Below are 18429 nucleotides of genomic sequence, written 5' to 3'. Positions count from 1 at the left end.
GTGTAATGTGAATGTAATTTTATGGGTAATGTGAATATTATTTTATGTGTAATGTGGATTTTATTTTATGTATGATGTTATTTTATGTATGATATGAATGTTATTTTATGTGTAATGTGAATATTAGTTTATGTATGATGTGAATGTTATTTTATGTGTAATGTGAATGTTAATTTATGTGTAATGTGAATATTGGTTTATGTGTAATGTGAATGTTATTTTATGTGTAATGTGAGTGTTATTTTATGTGTATTGTGAGTGTTATTTTATGTGCAATGTGAATATTAGTTTATGTATGATGTGAATTTTATTTTATGTGTAATGTGAACGCTATTTTATGTGTAATGTGAACGCTATTTTATGTGTAATGTGAGTGTTTTATGTGTAATGTAAATGTTAATTTATGTGTAATATTAGTTTATGTGTAATGTGAATGTTATTTTATGTGTAATGTGAGTGTTATTTTATGTGTAATGTGAATATTAGTTTATGTGTAATGTGAGTGTTATTTTATGTGTAATGTGAATGTTATTTTATGTGTAATGTAAGTGTTATTTATGTGTAATGTGAATGTAATTTTACGTGTAATGTGAATGTTATTTTATGTATGATGTTATTTTATGTATGATATGAATGTTATTTTATGTGTAATGTGAATATTAGTTTATGTATGATGTGAATGTTATTTTATGTGTAATGTGAACGCTATTTTATGTGTAATGTGAGTGTTTTATGTGTAATGTGAATGTTATACAATGTGTAATGTGAATGTTATATAATGTGTAATGCGAGTGTTATTTTATATGTATTGTGAGTGTTATTTTATGTGCAATGTGAATATTAGTTTATGTATGATGTGAATTTTATTTTATGTGTAATGTGAATGCTATTTTATGTGTAATGTGAGCGTTATTTTATGTGTATTGTGAGTGTTATTTTATGTGCAATGTGAATATTAGTTTATGTATGATGTGAATTTTATTTTATGTGTAATGTGAACGCTATTTTATGTGTAATGTGAACGCTATTTTATGTGTAATGTGAGTGTTTTATGTGTAATGTAAATGTTAATTTATGTGTAATATTAGTTTATGTGTAATGTGAATGTTATTTTATGTGTAATGTGAGTGTTATTTTATGTGTAATGTGAATATTAGTTTATGTGTAATGTGAGTGTTATTTTATGTGTAATGTGAATGTTATTTTATGTGTAATGTAAGTGTTATTTATGTGTAATGTGAATGTAATTTTACGTGTAATGTGAATGTTATTTTATGTATGATATGAATGTTATTTTATGTGTAATGTGAATATTAGTTTATGTATGATGTGAATGTTATTTTATGTGTAATGTAAACGCTATTTTATGTGTAATGTGAGTGTTTTATGTGTAATGTGAATGTTATACAATGTGTAATGTGAATGTTATATAATGTGTAATGCGAGTGTTATTTTATATGTATTGTGAGTGTTATTTTATGTGCAATGTGAATATTAGTTTATGTATGATGTGAATTTTATTTTATGTGTAATGTGAATGCTATTTTATGTGTAATGTGAGCGTTATTTTATGTGTATTGTGAGTGTTATTTTATGTGTAATATGAATGTTATTTTATGTGTAATGTGAATATTAGTTTATGTATGATGTGAATTTTATTTTATGTGTAATGTGAACGCTATTTTATGTGTAATGTGAGCGTTATTTTATGTGTATTGTGAGTGTTATTTTATGTGTAATATGAATGTTATTTTATGTGTAATGTGAATATTAGTTTATGTATGATGTGAATTTTATTTTATGTGTAATGTGAACGCTATTTTATGTGTAATGTGAACGCTATTTTTGTAATGTGAGTGTTTTATGTGTAATGTAAATGTTAATTTATGTGTAATATTAGTTTATGTGTAATGTGAATGTTATTTTATGTGTAATGTGAATGTTATTTTATGTATGATATGAATGTTATTTTATGTATAATGTGAGTGTTATTTTATGTGTAATGTGAATGTTATTTTATGTGTAATGTAAGTGTTATTTATGTGTAATGTGAATGTAATTTTACGTGTAATGTGAATGTTATTTTATGTATGATGTTATTTTATGTATGATATGAATGTTATTTTATGTGTAATGTGAATATTAGTTTATGTATGATGTGAATGTTATTTTATGTGTAATGTGAACGCTATTTTATGTGTAATGTGAGTGTTTTATGTGTAATGTGAATGTTATACAATGTGTAATGTGAATGTTATATAATGTGTAATGCGAGTGTTATTTTATATGTATTGTGAGTGTTATTTTATGTGCAATGTGAATATTAGTTTATGTATGATGTGAATTTTATTTTATGTGTAATGTGAATGCTATTTTATGTGTAATGTGAGCGTTATTTTATGTGTATTGTGAGTGTTATTTTATGTGTAATATGAATGTTATTTTATGTGTAATGTGAATATTAGTTTATGTATGATGTGAATTTTATTTTATGTGTAATGTGAACGCTATTTTATGTGTAATGTGAACGCTATTTTATGTGTAATGTGAGTGTTTTATGTGTAATGTAAATGTTAATTTATGTGTAATATTAGTTTATGTGTAATGTGAATGTTATTTTATGTGTAATGTGAATGTTATTTTATGTATGATATGAATGTTATTTTATGTATAATGTGAATATTAGTTTATGTATGATGTAAATGTTATTTTATCTGTAATGTGAATTTTATTTTATGTATGATGTGAATGTCAACTTTGCTGCCTCTTGGCCAGGACTCCCTTGAAAACGAGGTTTTTAATCTCTGTGGGATTGTTTCCTGGTTGAATGAAGGTTCAAATAAAAAAAAAAAAATAAGTAAATTGTGCAGCACAGTGGGACAGGGGTTAGTGCAGGTGCCTCACATTACGAAAGTCCTGGGTTCAATCCCGGGCTCGGGATCTTTCTGTGTGGAGTTTGCATGTTCTCACCGTGACTGCGTGGGTTCTACTGCGGCTTCCTCCCACCTCCAGAGACATGCACCTGGGGATAGGCCCCTCCCACCTCCAAAGACACGCACCTGGGGATAGGCCCCTCCCACCTCCAAAGACATGCACCTGGGGATAGGCCCCTCCCACCTCCAAAGACATGCACCTGGGGATAGGCCCCTCCCTCCTCCAAAGGCATGCACCTGGGGATAGGCCCCTCCCACCTCAAAAGGCATGCACCTGGGGATAGGCCCCTCCCCCTTCCAAAGACATGGTAGAAAATGGATGAATGGATAGGTAAATTGACGCCTAAAGAAAGAAATCATGTTTTTTTTCGGGGTGAGGTATACATTTGAAGATGAATGCAATAGTAAGATGAGTATTGAGGAGAGGATGTCAACATATGAATGCTACACTAAGGCTATGCTAGGCTAAGCTAACTTCTTTTTATTGACATTGTGGCCCCAAATCTTCTCTTTCACTTCTGATGTGGGCTGAAAGTCTTTAAACAGAATACAATGATTTGCAAATCCTTTTCAGCCCATATTCAGTTGAATATGCTACAAAGACAACATATTTGATGTTCAAACTCATAAACATTTATTTGTTTGCAAATAATCAATAATCACTTTAGAATTTGATGCCAGCAACACGTGACAAAGAAGTTGGGAAAGGTGGCAATGAATACTGATAAAGTTGAGGAATGCTCATCAAACACTTATATGGAACATCCCACAGGTGTGCAGGCTAATTGGGAACAGGTGGGTGCCATGATTGGGTATAAAAACAGCTTACATGAAATGCTAAGTAATTCACAAACAAGGATGGGGCGAGGGTCACCATTTTAAAGCAAATTGTCGAACAGTTTTAGAACAGCATTTCTCAACGAGCTATTGCAAGGAATTTAGGGATTTTACCATTTACAATCCGTAAAATCATCAAAAGGTTCAGAGAATGTGGAAAAATCACTCCACGAGTAACGCCGGTTCGGCATCGTGGTACCGGGTTCGATTCCCTCGAGGATGCGTCAAACGAAGAACACAACAAAAGGTAAGATCTAACAAATTTATTAACAAAAAGTGAGCTCTGAACAAAAACACTGGAGCTAATAAAAAGGGATACAAAAGACGCTAGCGTGAAAGCTAGGAAATATAAAGAACTAAGATTTGGCACGATGGCACAAAAAATGAAAACAAAGATGATTAGCATGTGAGCTAAAGATGACAACAAAGTGGCTTAGCTAATGAGCTAGCGGGAAAAACATACCTGACGTTACTTGTTGCATGTGAGCAAATTAGAGTCCCAGAAAGAATAAACAGAAGAGGCTGGCTTATAAAGGAAAGGTAATTAGCAGTTAACAGGTGTGCAGGAACCGGGAGTAACAGCTGAAACTGATAAGTAACCATGGTGATGGACTAAACGGGAAATAAACGGATCAGACGGAGAATGAGAACAAAGATGGAAAAATAAACAATAATATTTGAAGATCCACGTAAGCGATGATATTACGGACCTTTGATTCCTCAGGCGGTACGGCATCAAAAACCGACATCAGTGTGTAAAGGATATCACCACAGGGGCTCAGGAACACTTAAAAAAAACACTGTCAGTAACTACAGTTGATTGCTACATCTGTAAGTGCAAGTTAAAACTCTACTATGCAAAGCAAAACCCATTCATCAACAACACCCAGGAAGGCACCTGGCTACTCTGGGCCCGAGATCATCTAAGATGGACTGATGCAAAGTGGGAAAGTGTTCTGTGGTCTGACGAGTCCACATTTCTAATTGTTTTTGGAAATATTCGACATCGTGTCATCCAGACCAAAGGGGAAGCGAACCATCCAGAATGTTATCGACGCAAGGTTCAAAAACCAGCATGTGTGATGGTATGGGGGTGTATTAGTGATTGTTGTAGGGTGAAAGTGTTCTAGGCAGCATGTGTGATGGTATGGGGGTGTATTAGTGATTGTTGTAGGGTGAAAGTGTTCTAGGCAGCATGTGTGATGGTATGGGGGTGTATTAGTGATTGTTGTAGGGTGAAAGTGTCCTAGGCAGCATGTGTGATTGTATGGGGGTGTATTAGTGATTGTTGTAGGGTGAAAGTGTTCTAGGCAGCATGTGTGATGGTATGGGGGTGTATTAGTGATTGTTGTAGGGTGAAAGTGTTCTAGGCAGTATGTGTGATGGTATGGGGGTGTATTAGTGATTGTTGTAGGGTGAAAGTGTCCTAGGCAGCATGTGTGATGGTATGGGGGTGTATTAGTGATTGTTGTAGGGTGAAAGTGTTCTAGGCAGCATGTGTGATGGTATGGGGGTGTATTAGTGATTGTTGTAGGGTGAAAGTGTTCTAGGCAGCATGTGTGATAGTATGGGGGTGTATTAGTGATTGTTGTAGGGTGAAAGTGTTCTAGGCAGCATGTGTGATGGTATGGGGGTGTATTAGTGATTGTTGTAGGGTGAAAGTGTTCTAGGCAGCATGTGTGATGGTATGGGGGTGTATTAGTGATTGTTGTAGGGTGAAAGTGTTCTAGGCAGTATGTGTGATGGTATGGGGGTGTATTAGTGATTGTTGTAGGGTGAAAGTGTTCTAGGCAGCATGTGTGATGGTATGGGGGTGTATTAGTGATTGTTGTAGGGTGAAAGTGTTGTAGGCAGCATGTGTGATGGTATGGGGGTGTATTAGTGATTGTTGTAGGGTGAAAGTGTTCTAGGCAGCATGTGTGATGATATGGGGGGTGTATTAGTGATTGTTGTAGGGTGAAAGTGTTCTAGGCAGCATGTGTGATGGTATGGGGGTGTATTAGTGATTGTTGTAGGGTGAAAGTGTTCTAGGCAGTATGTGTGATGGTATGGGGGTGTATTAGTGATTGTTGTAGGGTGAAAGTGTTCTAGGCAGCATGTGTGATGGTATGGGGTGTATTAGTGATTGTTGTAGGGTGAAAGTGTTCTAGGCAGCATGTGTGATGGTATGGGGGTGTATTAGTGATTGTTGTAGGGTGAAAGTGTTCTAGGCAGCATGTGTGATGGTATGGGGGTGTATTATTGGCCAAGGCATGGCTAACTTACACATCTGTGAAGGCACCATTAATGCTGAAAGGTACATACAGCTTTTGGAGCAACATATGCTGCCATCTAAGTGCCGTCTTTTTCATGGACGCCCCTGCTTTTTTTAGCCGGACAATGCCAAGCCACATTCAGCACGTGTTTCAACAGCGTGGCTTTGTAAAAAAAAAGACTGCGGGTACTAGACTGGCCTGCCTGCAGTCCAGACTGTCTCCCATGGAAAATGTGTGGCGCATTATGAAGCGTAAAATACCACAGCGGTTGAACGACTGAAGCTCTTCATAAAAAGTGGAGGGGATCATCAATACTGTCTGATTCCAATAAATGCAAGTTAAGTTATTTGTGTTTTATTTTATTTTATTTAGTGTTTTATTATTGTTATTATTTTTATTTAAAAAAATATTTACTCCATTTAAAAAAGTGGTGGTTATCATCACTACTGTCTGATTCCAATCAACGCAAGTTATTTGTTTTTTTATTTTATTTTATTTTGTGTTTTATTGTATTTATTTATTAATTTATTTTAATTTTTATATTATTTTATTTATTTATTTTTATTTTATTTTGTGTTTTTCTCCTCTATTTGAAAAATGTGGAGGTTATCATCACTACTGTCTGATTCCAATCAATGCAAGTTATTTGCGTTTTGTTTTATTTCGTGTTTTTATTTTATTTATTTATTTTTATTTATCCCCCGGGAAGAGCTAGACGAAGTGGCTGGGAGAGGGAAGTCTGGGCTTCCCTGCTTAGGCTGCTGCCCCCGCGACCCGACCTCGGATAAGCGGAAGAAGATGTATGGATGGATGGATGGATGGATTTTTTTTGTTATTTATTTTATTTAATTCATTCATTTACTTTATTTTATTTTATTTTGTGTGTTTCTCCTCCATTTGAAAAAGTGGAAGTTATCATCACTATTGTCTGATTCCAATCAATGCAAGTTAAGTTTTTTGTTTTTGTTTATTTTGTGTTTATTCTATTATTTTTTATTTTATTTTATCTTCCTCCATGTGAAAAAGTGGAGGTTATCATCACTACTGTCTGATTCCAATCAGTGCAAGTCATCACAACCACAGCAACTTATATTCTTGTCTTCATGAAAGAAACATGCTTGTATTATCTTTAAACACCGTTTCACTCGTCCATAAATAAATGATAAATATGAATGATCCCCTCCACCTGGTACATTGACAAGGAGCTCACCTGCAGACAAAGTGCGGACACCCTTGATTTTGACCATCACATGTTTTATGTCAATATGTGCTAGTCATTTATTTGAACTGGTTTGGTTGTTTATATATTTGTACCATGAATTGATGAACGTGGACCCCGAGTTGAAAAAGTAATTGGGGTGTTACCATTTAGTGGTCAATTGTACGGAATATGTACTGTACTGTGCAATCTACTAATAAAAGTTTCAATCAATCAATCAATCAATTAATCAATCAAGTTCTTAAAGTTTTGCTTTGCTGCCCTTTTGGCCAGATCACTTTTTCAAAAGAGATTTTAAACTCAACTAGCTTTTTTAACCTGGTAAAATGAAGGACATTTTCATGCTTTAGCTATAAAAAAAAATACTTGATTATTATTGAGATATCCATTCATCCAATTAACAGTTATTAACGAGGGGATGACTCTTCCTAATTGCTGCCACGTGAGAATATAGGATTCAATAAACTGAGTTTCTTCCTGCTCCTTTTCAAAGTGTCCCTTCTTACTTTTAACGCTGCTGGGGCATCATGGTGATGATGAGGATACTGTACATCACACTGTACCTTCCACAGGAGATTGACAGTACTTAAGTGGGGGGTGAAGGGGGGATGTATTGGGGTGGTCACCATATTTGAATGGCAGCAGCTACATTTGGTCTGAAAGGGGATTAATAATGAATTACACACACACACACACACACACCCTTGGAAAAACAGATCTCCATGCATGCTAATGCATCCATTATTTATAGGGGGGGAGCCCCCCCCCCCGTCCAGGATGGAACTTCAAGGCAGTGGCTGCAGTGTGTGGGGGGGGGGGTTAAGGTGGGGGGGGGGGGGGGGGGGGGGGTCCTCTTGGCCAGACAGGCAGCTCGTGCGTGGGGAGGTGGGAGAGGGGGGAGGGGTGGATTAAAGAAATAAATAGATGATAAGAAATAATGAGGAGGGGAGACAAAGAGCAGCTAAGTCAGGATTTAGTGTCTGGACTCATGTTTGACTCCATGGTCAGCGGGGGGGGGGGGGGGGGGGGGGGGGGGGCACTAAGGGGGTCTACATGTGATTATTAACCAATACTGTACTTTATGCTCAAATCATGATGTCATTATTACTGTCATGTAGGTGTTTATGACAAAATTATATATGTGTTTATGACAATATTATATATGTATTTATGACAATATCATATATGTATTTATGACAATATTATATATATGTATTTATGACAATATTATATATATGTATTTATGAGAGTTTTTATATATGTGTTTATGACAATATTATATCTGTGTTTCTGACAATATTGTATATGTATTAATGACAATATTATTGGTTTGTTTATGAAAATATTATATATATATACATGTGTGTGTGTGTGTGCGTGTGTGTGTTTACGACAATATTATATATGTGTTTATGACAATATTCTATTTGTGTTTCTGACAATATTATATATATATACATATATATGTTTATGACAATAATATATATATATATGTGTTTATGAAAATATTCTATTTGTGTTTCCGACAATATTATATATGTATTAATGACAATATTATATGTGTGTTTATGACAAAATCCTATGTGTATTTATGAAAATATTATATATATATATATATATATATATATATATATATATATATATATATGTGTGTGTATATATATATATGTGTGTGTTTGTGTGTGTGTGTGTGTTTATGACAATATTTTATGTGTGTTTCTGAAAATATTATATATATATGTGTTTATGACAATATTATATATGTGTTTATGACAATATTATATATGTATTTATGACAATATTATATATATGTATTTATAAGAATTTTATATATGTGTTTATGACAATATTATATCTGTGTTTCTGACAATATTGTATATGTATTAATGACAATATTATTGGTTTGTTTATGAAAATATTATATATATATACATGTGTGTATATGTGTGTGTGTGTGTGTGTGTGTGTGTGTGTATTCTATATACGTTTATGAAAATATTGTATATGTGTGTTTATGACAATAATTTATGTGTTTATGACAATATTCTATAAGTGTTTATGGCAATATTTTATATGTGTTTATGACATTATTATATATGTGTTTATGAAAATCTTCTATATGTTTATGACAATATTCTGTATGTGTTTATGACAATATTATATTATTATTTATGAAAATATTCTATATCTGACAGACAGGAAGTCACTTCTTATTGTATGAGACTATCCATCCATTTTCTACCGCTTATTCCCTTTTGGGGTCGCGGGGGGCGCTGGCGCCTATCTCAGCTACAATCGGGCGGAAGGCAGGGTACACCCTGGACAAGTCGCCACCTCATCGCAGGGCCAACACAGATAGACAGACAACATTCACACTCACATTCACACACTAGGGCCAATTTAGTGTTGCCAATCAACCTCAATACAAAAAAACACACACTCAAACACTATATATATATATATATATATATATATATATATATATATATAAGTTAGGCTGTTGATGTATAAACATACAAACATACATAAATACATATACTATTATACACACACACATATATATATATATATATATATATATATATATATATATATATATATATATATATATATATATATATATATATATATATATATATATATATATATATATATATATATATATATATATATATATATATATATATATATATATATATATATAGGTGTGGGAAAAATCACAAGACTACTTCATCTCTACAGAACTGTTTCATGAGGGGTTCCCTCAATCATCAGGAGATTTTAATGGAAGCATTCACATACAATGGTTTATATAGGGCACAGAGTGGGTGGGTACAAGCAGGCGTAGGGCGTGGTGATTGGCTCATGTGTTACCTAGGAGGTGTTTCCGTCTGTGGCGGCATGTTGAAATGATTTCACTGCGCTTATTGAGGGATGATAGATCTGGATTGATTATATATAAACAGTTTCTCTTTTAAGCATAGGTTGCATCTTTTATTACCACTGTTGTAAGGTGTGCTGGATGCAAGAATTTGCCATGTTATTGAATATTCAACATTATTGTCTTTGAGGTTCCATTGAATGTGTTTGCTGAGTTCTGTAGAATTCCGCAAAGTCTGGTTTCTAAAGGAGGCGTTGTGATTATTCCATCTTGTTTTGAACGCTCCTTCGGTTAATCCTACGTACGTGTCGGATGTGTTAATGTCCTTGCGTGTTACCTCTGCTTGGTAAACGACTGAGGTCTGTAAGCACCCTCCGTTGAGAGGGTAATCAGGTTTCTTGCGACAGTTACATTCATTATTGGTTTCAGAGTCGTTTAGTCTGGGGGTAGGCAGTCATTTTGCAATTGCTTTGTTGTGGTTTGAAATGATTTGTTGTATGTTATTCATACAGCTGTAGCTCAATTTAATGTTGTCCTTGTTGAATATTTTTCTTAGGGTGTTGCCTTTGGGGAAGTGTTTGTCGATCAGAGTGAGGAACTTGTGGCCGATATTGGTTGAGACGTTTTTGCTGAATGGCGGACTGTACCAGATGATGTTGTTTCGTTTTCTGCTCTTTTTTTGGTTGGTTTCCTGGAGTGGGTTCATAGGTGAGGGTGAAGTTGTATCCGCTTTCATCAAGTGCTTTCTGGTACGGGGGGGTTGCTTGGTCGAATTCAGCTTTGCTAGATGACAGCATCGATAGCCTTTTATTAATTCCGGTAGGTATTCTTTTCGTGGTGGTGGTGGGTGGGTGGTTGCTGTCATGGTGCACGTATTGGAGTGTTGTGTTGGTTTCGTGAATGGTTGGTAGCTGTTATTTCTCAGGTTGAAAGTGACGTCAAGGAAGTTGACAGTTTGCTTGTTGGCTTCAATCGTGATCCGTAGGCCGTTTTCTTTGAGGATTTGGCATATGCGCATCTTGGTGTTCTCGCTGCTCCTTGGCGAGGCGCGGCACACTGCCAGTCCGTCATCACGGTAAATACCAAGGTTCAGGTTGAGGCTAGCAAGCTGGGAGAGGAGGAAACTCCCAACGAGTTCACACGTTTCTGCTCCATCAAAACTCCCCATAGTAACGTCAAATGTTGATATATATATATAAACATATATACACATACTTTTGTATGCACATATATACATATAACTATATATAGTCAAGGTGTGGACTGTGGTGTGGTTTATTTTCCCGAGGTGCAAAGCGACTGGATCGGACAACGGTCGAAGGTACGAACATTATTTAATTTTAACACTCAAAAAAGGAACAAACAAAAGGCGCTCACAAGGAGGTACAAAAACTTGGCTGTGAAAACAAAACCTCTTCTCACTCCGGCACTTACCAAAGGCATGCGGTAAATTTAGGCCTACGCTTATAAAATTGAGTGTGATGTAAATATACCATCATGAAAAGCACATTTAATAAAAAAAAACATTATTATGGTCTTACTTTTACTTATAAATGAAGTCCATGCGCAGCTCCTTCTGATCAAAAGCATTGACAACTTGTTTATAGAAGTCTTCCTTATCTTTCTTCAGTTTTAAAAGTCTCTCTGTCTCAATGGAGATCTTCCTTTATTACCTCCTGCCTCGATTGAAAGTCCAGTTTAGAAAACTGTTTTATTTTAGATATGTAATCCTCCGTGTTAAAAGTGCAAGTGAGAGGAAAAAATAAACGATCGCTGCTCAATCTTGCTGCTTGTTGTCACTTCTTCTGCAGCCGAGTAGTCGCAAGAAGGATCACTAGCGCCCTCTACCACCAGGAGGCGGGAGTCATTTAATGACTCATATTTGACACACGTAGCTACGGTATATTAATAAAACATAGCTGCTTACTGTTCTTTTTAGCATATTCAATAGCTTGGGCCTTAAATCCTACTGAATAGCTCTTAATCTTCTTCCCTTTATGCGATTTCAAATGATTGAAATCAGCCTCCTCCATTTTGAAAATGATGACAGGTGAAGTGTCACTCGTGACGTGACGAGTTTGACCCGGTGGAAATTCTAGACATGCGCTAATAAAAATTATATTTTGCCAAACGAGTTTGACCCGGCGTTAATCCTGAGCCGGCGGTAATGCTAAGCATGCGCTAATTATTTTGCGAAATGAGTTGGACCGGGCAGTAATTCTAGGCAAGCGCATACTAAGTCAAGTATGAGTCGTGTGACATCACCAACTAGTGGCCCGGCATGAGTACTGCAGCGTGCTCACGAGAACCAGGACCACTTTTGATGGTTCCCAAACTTCTACCAAAAGAGCCCTAAATGATGGAGCATGTAGCGGCGGGAGATAAGCGCCATGTGCGAAGGTGACGGGTCGGAGGAAGTGCCACCTTCCTTTCATGTGCACAGCATGGCTGGCACATTTGGGGGGGGGCAGGGGGGGCAGAGGGGGTGGGGCACGTCGTCTGATAAGATAAAAAAAAAAAAGGTGGCACTAGCCAGATGACTTTTCTAGCCGACTGATCCCCGTATTAACATAGATACAGAGTCATCCACGTCAGGGGCGCCTCATCTCCATAGATAGTAGCGGCACCGTGCCAACACGCCCGCTTCATCCTCCCCGCCTCTGCCAGCTCTACTTGCTGCAATCCTTTAAGGCGGCCTCACTTTTTACACTCAAAGCTTTTGTCAAGAAGCACGATGAGACCTTGCATGTGGTGATGCTGCGTGAATACATCAATCAATCTATCAATCAATCAATCAATCAGAGTACATCACAAGTGTCTCAAAGGGCTGCACAAGCCACGACCTCATCCTCAGCTCAGATCCCACATCAGGGCAAAGAAAAACTCAATGGAAACTACCAGAAACCTTGGAAGAGACCGCAGATGTGGGAGCGCTGTGATGGATGCCAAGTGGGTCTACTTAATAACGTGAGAGTCCAGTCCATAGTGGATCTAACATAATAGTGAGAGTCCAGTCTATAGTTGATCTAACATAATAGTGGATCTAACATAATAGTGTGAGTCCAGTCCATAGTGGATCTAACATAATAGTGTGAGAGTCCAGTCCATAGTGGATCTAACATAATAGTGGATCTAACATAATAGTGTGAGTCCAGTCCATAGTGGATCTAACATAATAGTGTGAGAGTCCAGTCCATAGTGGATCTAACATAATAGTGAGAGTCCAGTCCATAGTGGATCCAACTTAATAGTGAGAGTCCAGTCCATAGTGGATCTAACATAATAGTGAGAGTCCAGTCCATAGTGGATCTAACTTAATAGTGAGAGTCCAGTCCATAGTGGATCTAACATAATAGTGAGAGTCCAGTCCATAGTGGATCTAACATAATAGTGGAGCTAATATAATAGTGTGAGTCCAGTCCATAGTGGATCTACAATAATAGTGTGAGAGTCCAGTCCATAGTGGATCTAACATAATAGTGAGAGTCCAGTCCATAGTGGATCTAACTTAATAGTGAGAGTCCAGTCCATAGTGGATCTAACATAATAGTGAGAGTCCAGTCCATAGTGGATCTAACTTAATAGTGAGAGTCCAGTCCATAGTGGATCTAACATAATAGTGAGAGTCCAGTCCATAGTTGATCTAACATAATAGTGTGAGAGTCCAGTCCATAGTGGATCTAACATAATAGTGTGAGAGTCCAGTCCATAGTGGATCTAACATAATAGTGAGAGTCCAGTCCATAGTGGATCGAACACAATAGTGAGAGTCCAGTCCATAGTGGATCTAACATAATAGGGAGAGTCCAGTCCATAGTGGATCTAACATAATAGTGAAAGTCCAGTCTATAGTGGATCTAACATAATAGTGTGAGAGTCCAGTCCATAGTGGATCTAACATAATAGTAAGAGTCCAGTCCACAGTGGATCCAACATAATAGTGTGAGAGTCCAGTCCATAGTGGATCTAATATAATAGTGTGAGAGTCCAGTCCATAGTGGATCTAACATAATAGTGGATCTAACATAATAGTGTGAGTCCAGTCCATAGTGGATCTAACATAATAGTGAAAGTCCAGTCTATAGTGGATCTAACATAATAGTGTGACAGTCCAGTCCATAGTGGATCTAACATAATAGTGTGAGAGTCCAGTCCATAGTGGATCTAACATAATAGTGAGAATCCAGTCCATAGTGGATCTAACATAATAGTGTGAGAGTCCAGTCCATAGTGGATCTAACATAATAATGCGAGAGTCCAGTCCATAGTAGATCTAACATAATAGTGTGAGAGTCCAGTCCATAGTGGATCTAACATAATAGTGTGAGAGTCCAGTCCATAGTGGATCTAACATAATAGTGAGAGTCCAGTCCATAGTGGATCTAACTTAATAGTGAGAGTCCAGTCCATAGTGGATCTAACATAATAGTGAGAGTCCAGTCCATAGTGGATCTAACATAATAGTGAGAGTCCAGTCCATAGTGGATCTAACATAATAGTGAGAGAGTCCAGTCCATAGTGGATCTAACATAATAGTGTGAGAGTCCAGTCCATAGTGGATCTAACATAATAGTGAGAGTCCAGTCCATGGTGGATCCAACATAATAGTGAGAGTCCAGTCCATAGTGGATCTAACATAATAGTGAGAGTCCAGTCCATAGTGGATCTAACATAGTAGTGAGAGTCCAGTCCATAGTGGATCTAACATAATAGTGAGAGTCCAGTCCATTGTGGATCTAATATAGTAGTGAGAGTCCAGTCCATAGTGGATCTAACATAACAGTGTGAGAGTCCAGTCCATAGTGGATCTAACATAATAGTGTGAGAGTCCAGTCCATAGTGGATCTAACATAATAGTGTAAGAGTCCAGTCCATAGTGGATCTAACATAATAGTGTGAGAGTCTAATCCATAGTGGATCTAACATAATAGTGGGAGAGTCCAGTCCATAGTGGATCTAACATAATAGTGTGAGAGTCTAGTCCATAGTGGATCTAACATAATAGTGGGAGAGTCCAGTCCATAATGGATCTAACATAATAGTAAGAGTCCAGTCCATAGTGGATCTAACATAATAGTGAGAGTCCAGTCCATAGTGGATCTAACTTAATAGTGAGAGTCCAGTCCATAGTGGATCTAACATAATAGTGAGAGTCCAGTCCATAGTGCATCCAACATAATAGTGAAAGTCCAGTCCATAGTGGATCTAACATAATAGTGTGAGAGTCCAGTCCATAGTGGATCTAACATAATAGTGTGAGAGTCCAGTCCATAGTGGATCTAACATAATAGTGTGAGAGTCCAGTCCATAGTGGATCTAACATAATAGTGTGAGAGTCCAGTCCATAGTGGATCTAACATAATAGTGTGAGAGTCCAGTCCATAGTGGGGCCAGCAGGGGTCATTCTTTGGTCCAGACTGCATGTACAAGTACACCAGTACTAGTATAGTATCGCAGTACTAATGAATCAAAAAGGATACTACATTCTGTTTGAAAAGTATCGGTCCCCCTTATTTCTTTCTTGTAACGTGTCATCATCTCGTGGTGACATTGCTGGTTTTAGGAGCAGAGGAGCATGTTGGGCAGGGCACACACACAGAGTACTTACAAGCAGACACAGTGTGTAAAAAGTCAAGATAAAGGTGAAGTTATAACACTGAAACACCCTCAGGAAGAGCTGCTTTAAGGCATGCGGCTAACATCCATCCACAGTGTTTTTGCTACTTCTAAATCACTAATCCTGGCCTCCATGGCGACAAAGTAAGTTTCTTACACGTAGCATTATCACTGGAGGACGAGGATCAGCTAAACATGCTTCACTATTATTATATTTGGTATTATATTATTATTTATGGTTTTATATATGTATTTAATTATTATATATGGTATTATATATGTATTGTATTATATATGGTATTATATATGTATTTTATTATTAAATGTGGTATTGTAGCCTGGTTTTATATATATATTAAATTATTATATATGGTGTTATTAATGTATTATATTATTCAATCCAATCCAATCCACTTTATTTATATAGCACATTTAAACAACAATAACGTTTCCAAAGTGCTGCACAGCCATGTTAAAAACAATTGTAAAAAAAAAATAATACTAAATAAATAAAATTGAATTTAAAAAAAGTATATATATATATATATATATATATATTATGCTCCACCAATGACTGAATAAAAACAAAAAATAAATAAATATAAAACCAATAAAAACAATATAAAAACAAATATGATTAAAAACTATTTTAAAGGGTAAAATCAATTAAAACAATTAAAATTATATGTGATATTATAGCCCAGTATTATAAATGTATTTTAGTATTATATATGGTACTATTTATGTATTGTAGTATTATATAAATGATAAATAAATGGGTTGTACTTGTATAGCGCTTTTCTACCTTCAAGGTACTCAAAGCGCTTTGACAGTACTTCCACATTCACCCATTCACACACTGATGGAGGGAGCTGCCATGCAAGGCGCCAACCAGCACCCATCAGGAGCAAGGGTGAAGTGTCTTGCTCAGGACACAACGGACGTGACGAGGTTGGTTCTAGGTGGGATTTGAACCAGTGACCCTCGGGTTGCGCACGGCCACTCTCCCAGTGCGCCACGCCGCCCCCTATATATATATGTATTATATTATTATTTTTGGTATTATATTATTATTTTTGGTTTTATATATGTATTAAATTATTAAATGTGGTATTGTAGCTTGGTATTATATATGTATTATACTATTATATGTGATATTATATATGTATTGTATTATTATATGTGGTATTATAGCCCTGTATTATATATGTATTACGTTGTGTTATATATGTATTATATTATTACATATGTATTGTATTATTATATTTGGTATTATATATGCATCATGTTATTATAGCCTGGTATTATATATGTATTATATATGGTATTATGTATGTATTATATTATTATATATGGTATTATGTATGTATTATATTATTATATATGGTATTATATATGTATTATATATGGTATTATGTATGTATTATATTATTATATATGGTATTATATATGGTATTATGTATGTATTATATTATTATATATGGTATTATATTTGCGACCAGCAAATCCCCTAATATGAGCGTCTCACATGAAGTCCAGCAGGTAACACTTAGACCTCCATCTTGCCCAGCAGACCTCCCAGAAGGCCATGGAACTTTCCGGCTTTGTGCAAAGTCGCCCACCTTTGCAACAGGTTTTGTTGTTGGTCGCCAGAAGTGGAGAAGCCATAAAGCTCCCCATGATGCCTTGTTTTAGCACACATGCAAAAGCAGCAGCTTCATTACACACTTTAACGAGCACCTTGTTAACGCGGGACCTGCAAGCCAAGTGCTTTCAAAATACATAAAAGCTTTCACTCAGCACTTGTCTGACGTGGCAGAGTTTTAATATTCAAACTAGTGTGGCCGGGCTTCTTGATCATGAAAGAAAGTTCTGACATTTCCCAGGAAAAATGCACTGGAATTATCAGAAATGTTCTTGAAATGACTTTTTTCTTTGTCGTCCATAGGATTTTTGTTTATTATATATGTATTGTATTGTTATATATGTATTATCTATAATAATACAATACATATAAAGTAACTAAAAGTAGCTCCACCAATGCTAAACCAGATCATAGTAAATTATTCCCAATATTTGTAATATTTATATTTCAATCAATCGATCAATCAATGTTTACTTATATAGCCCTAAATCACTAGTGTCTCAAAGGGCTGCACAAACCACTACGACATCCTCGGTAGGCCCACATAAGGGCAAGGAAAACTCACACCCAGTGGGACATCGGTGACAATGATGACTATGAGAACCTTGGAGAGGAGGAAAGCAATGGATGTCGAGCGGGTCTAAAATGATACTGTGAAAGTTCAATCCATAATGGATCCGACACAGTCGCGAGAGTCCAGTCCAAAGCGGATCCAACACAGCAGCGAGAGTCCCGTTCACAGCGGAGCCAGCAGGAAACCATCCCAAGCGGAGGCGGATCAGCAGCGCAGAGATGTCCCCAGCCGATACACAGGCGAGCAGTACATGGCCACCGGATCGGACCGGACCCCCTCCACAAGGGAGAGTGGGACATAGGAAAAAGAAAAGAAACGGCAGATCAACTGGTCTAAAAAGGGAGTCTATTTAAAGGCTAGAGTATACAAATGAGTTTTAAGGTGAGACTTAAATGCTTCTGCCGATGTGGTATCAGAGTACTGGAGCCCGAACGGAAAACGCTCTATAGCCCGCAGACATTTTTTGGGC

The sequence above is a fragment of the Nerophis ophidion genome, linkage group LG05 (genome assembly GCF_033978795.1).
Source record: "Nerophis ophidion isolate RoL-2023_Sa linkage group LG05, RoL_Noph_v1.0, whole genome shotgun sequence".
Classification (NCBI taxonomy): domain Eukaryota; kingdom Metazoa; phylum Chordata; class Actinopteri; order Syngnathiformes; family Syngnathidae; genus Nerophis; species Nerophis ophidion.
This window is presented reverse-complemented; position numbering follows the sequence as displayed.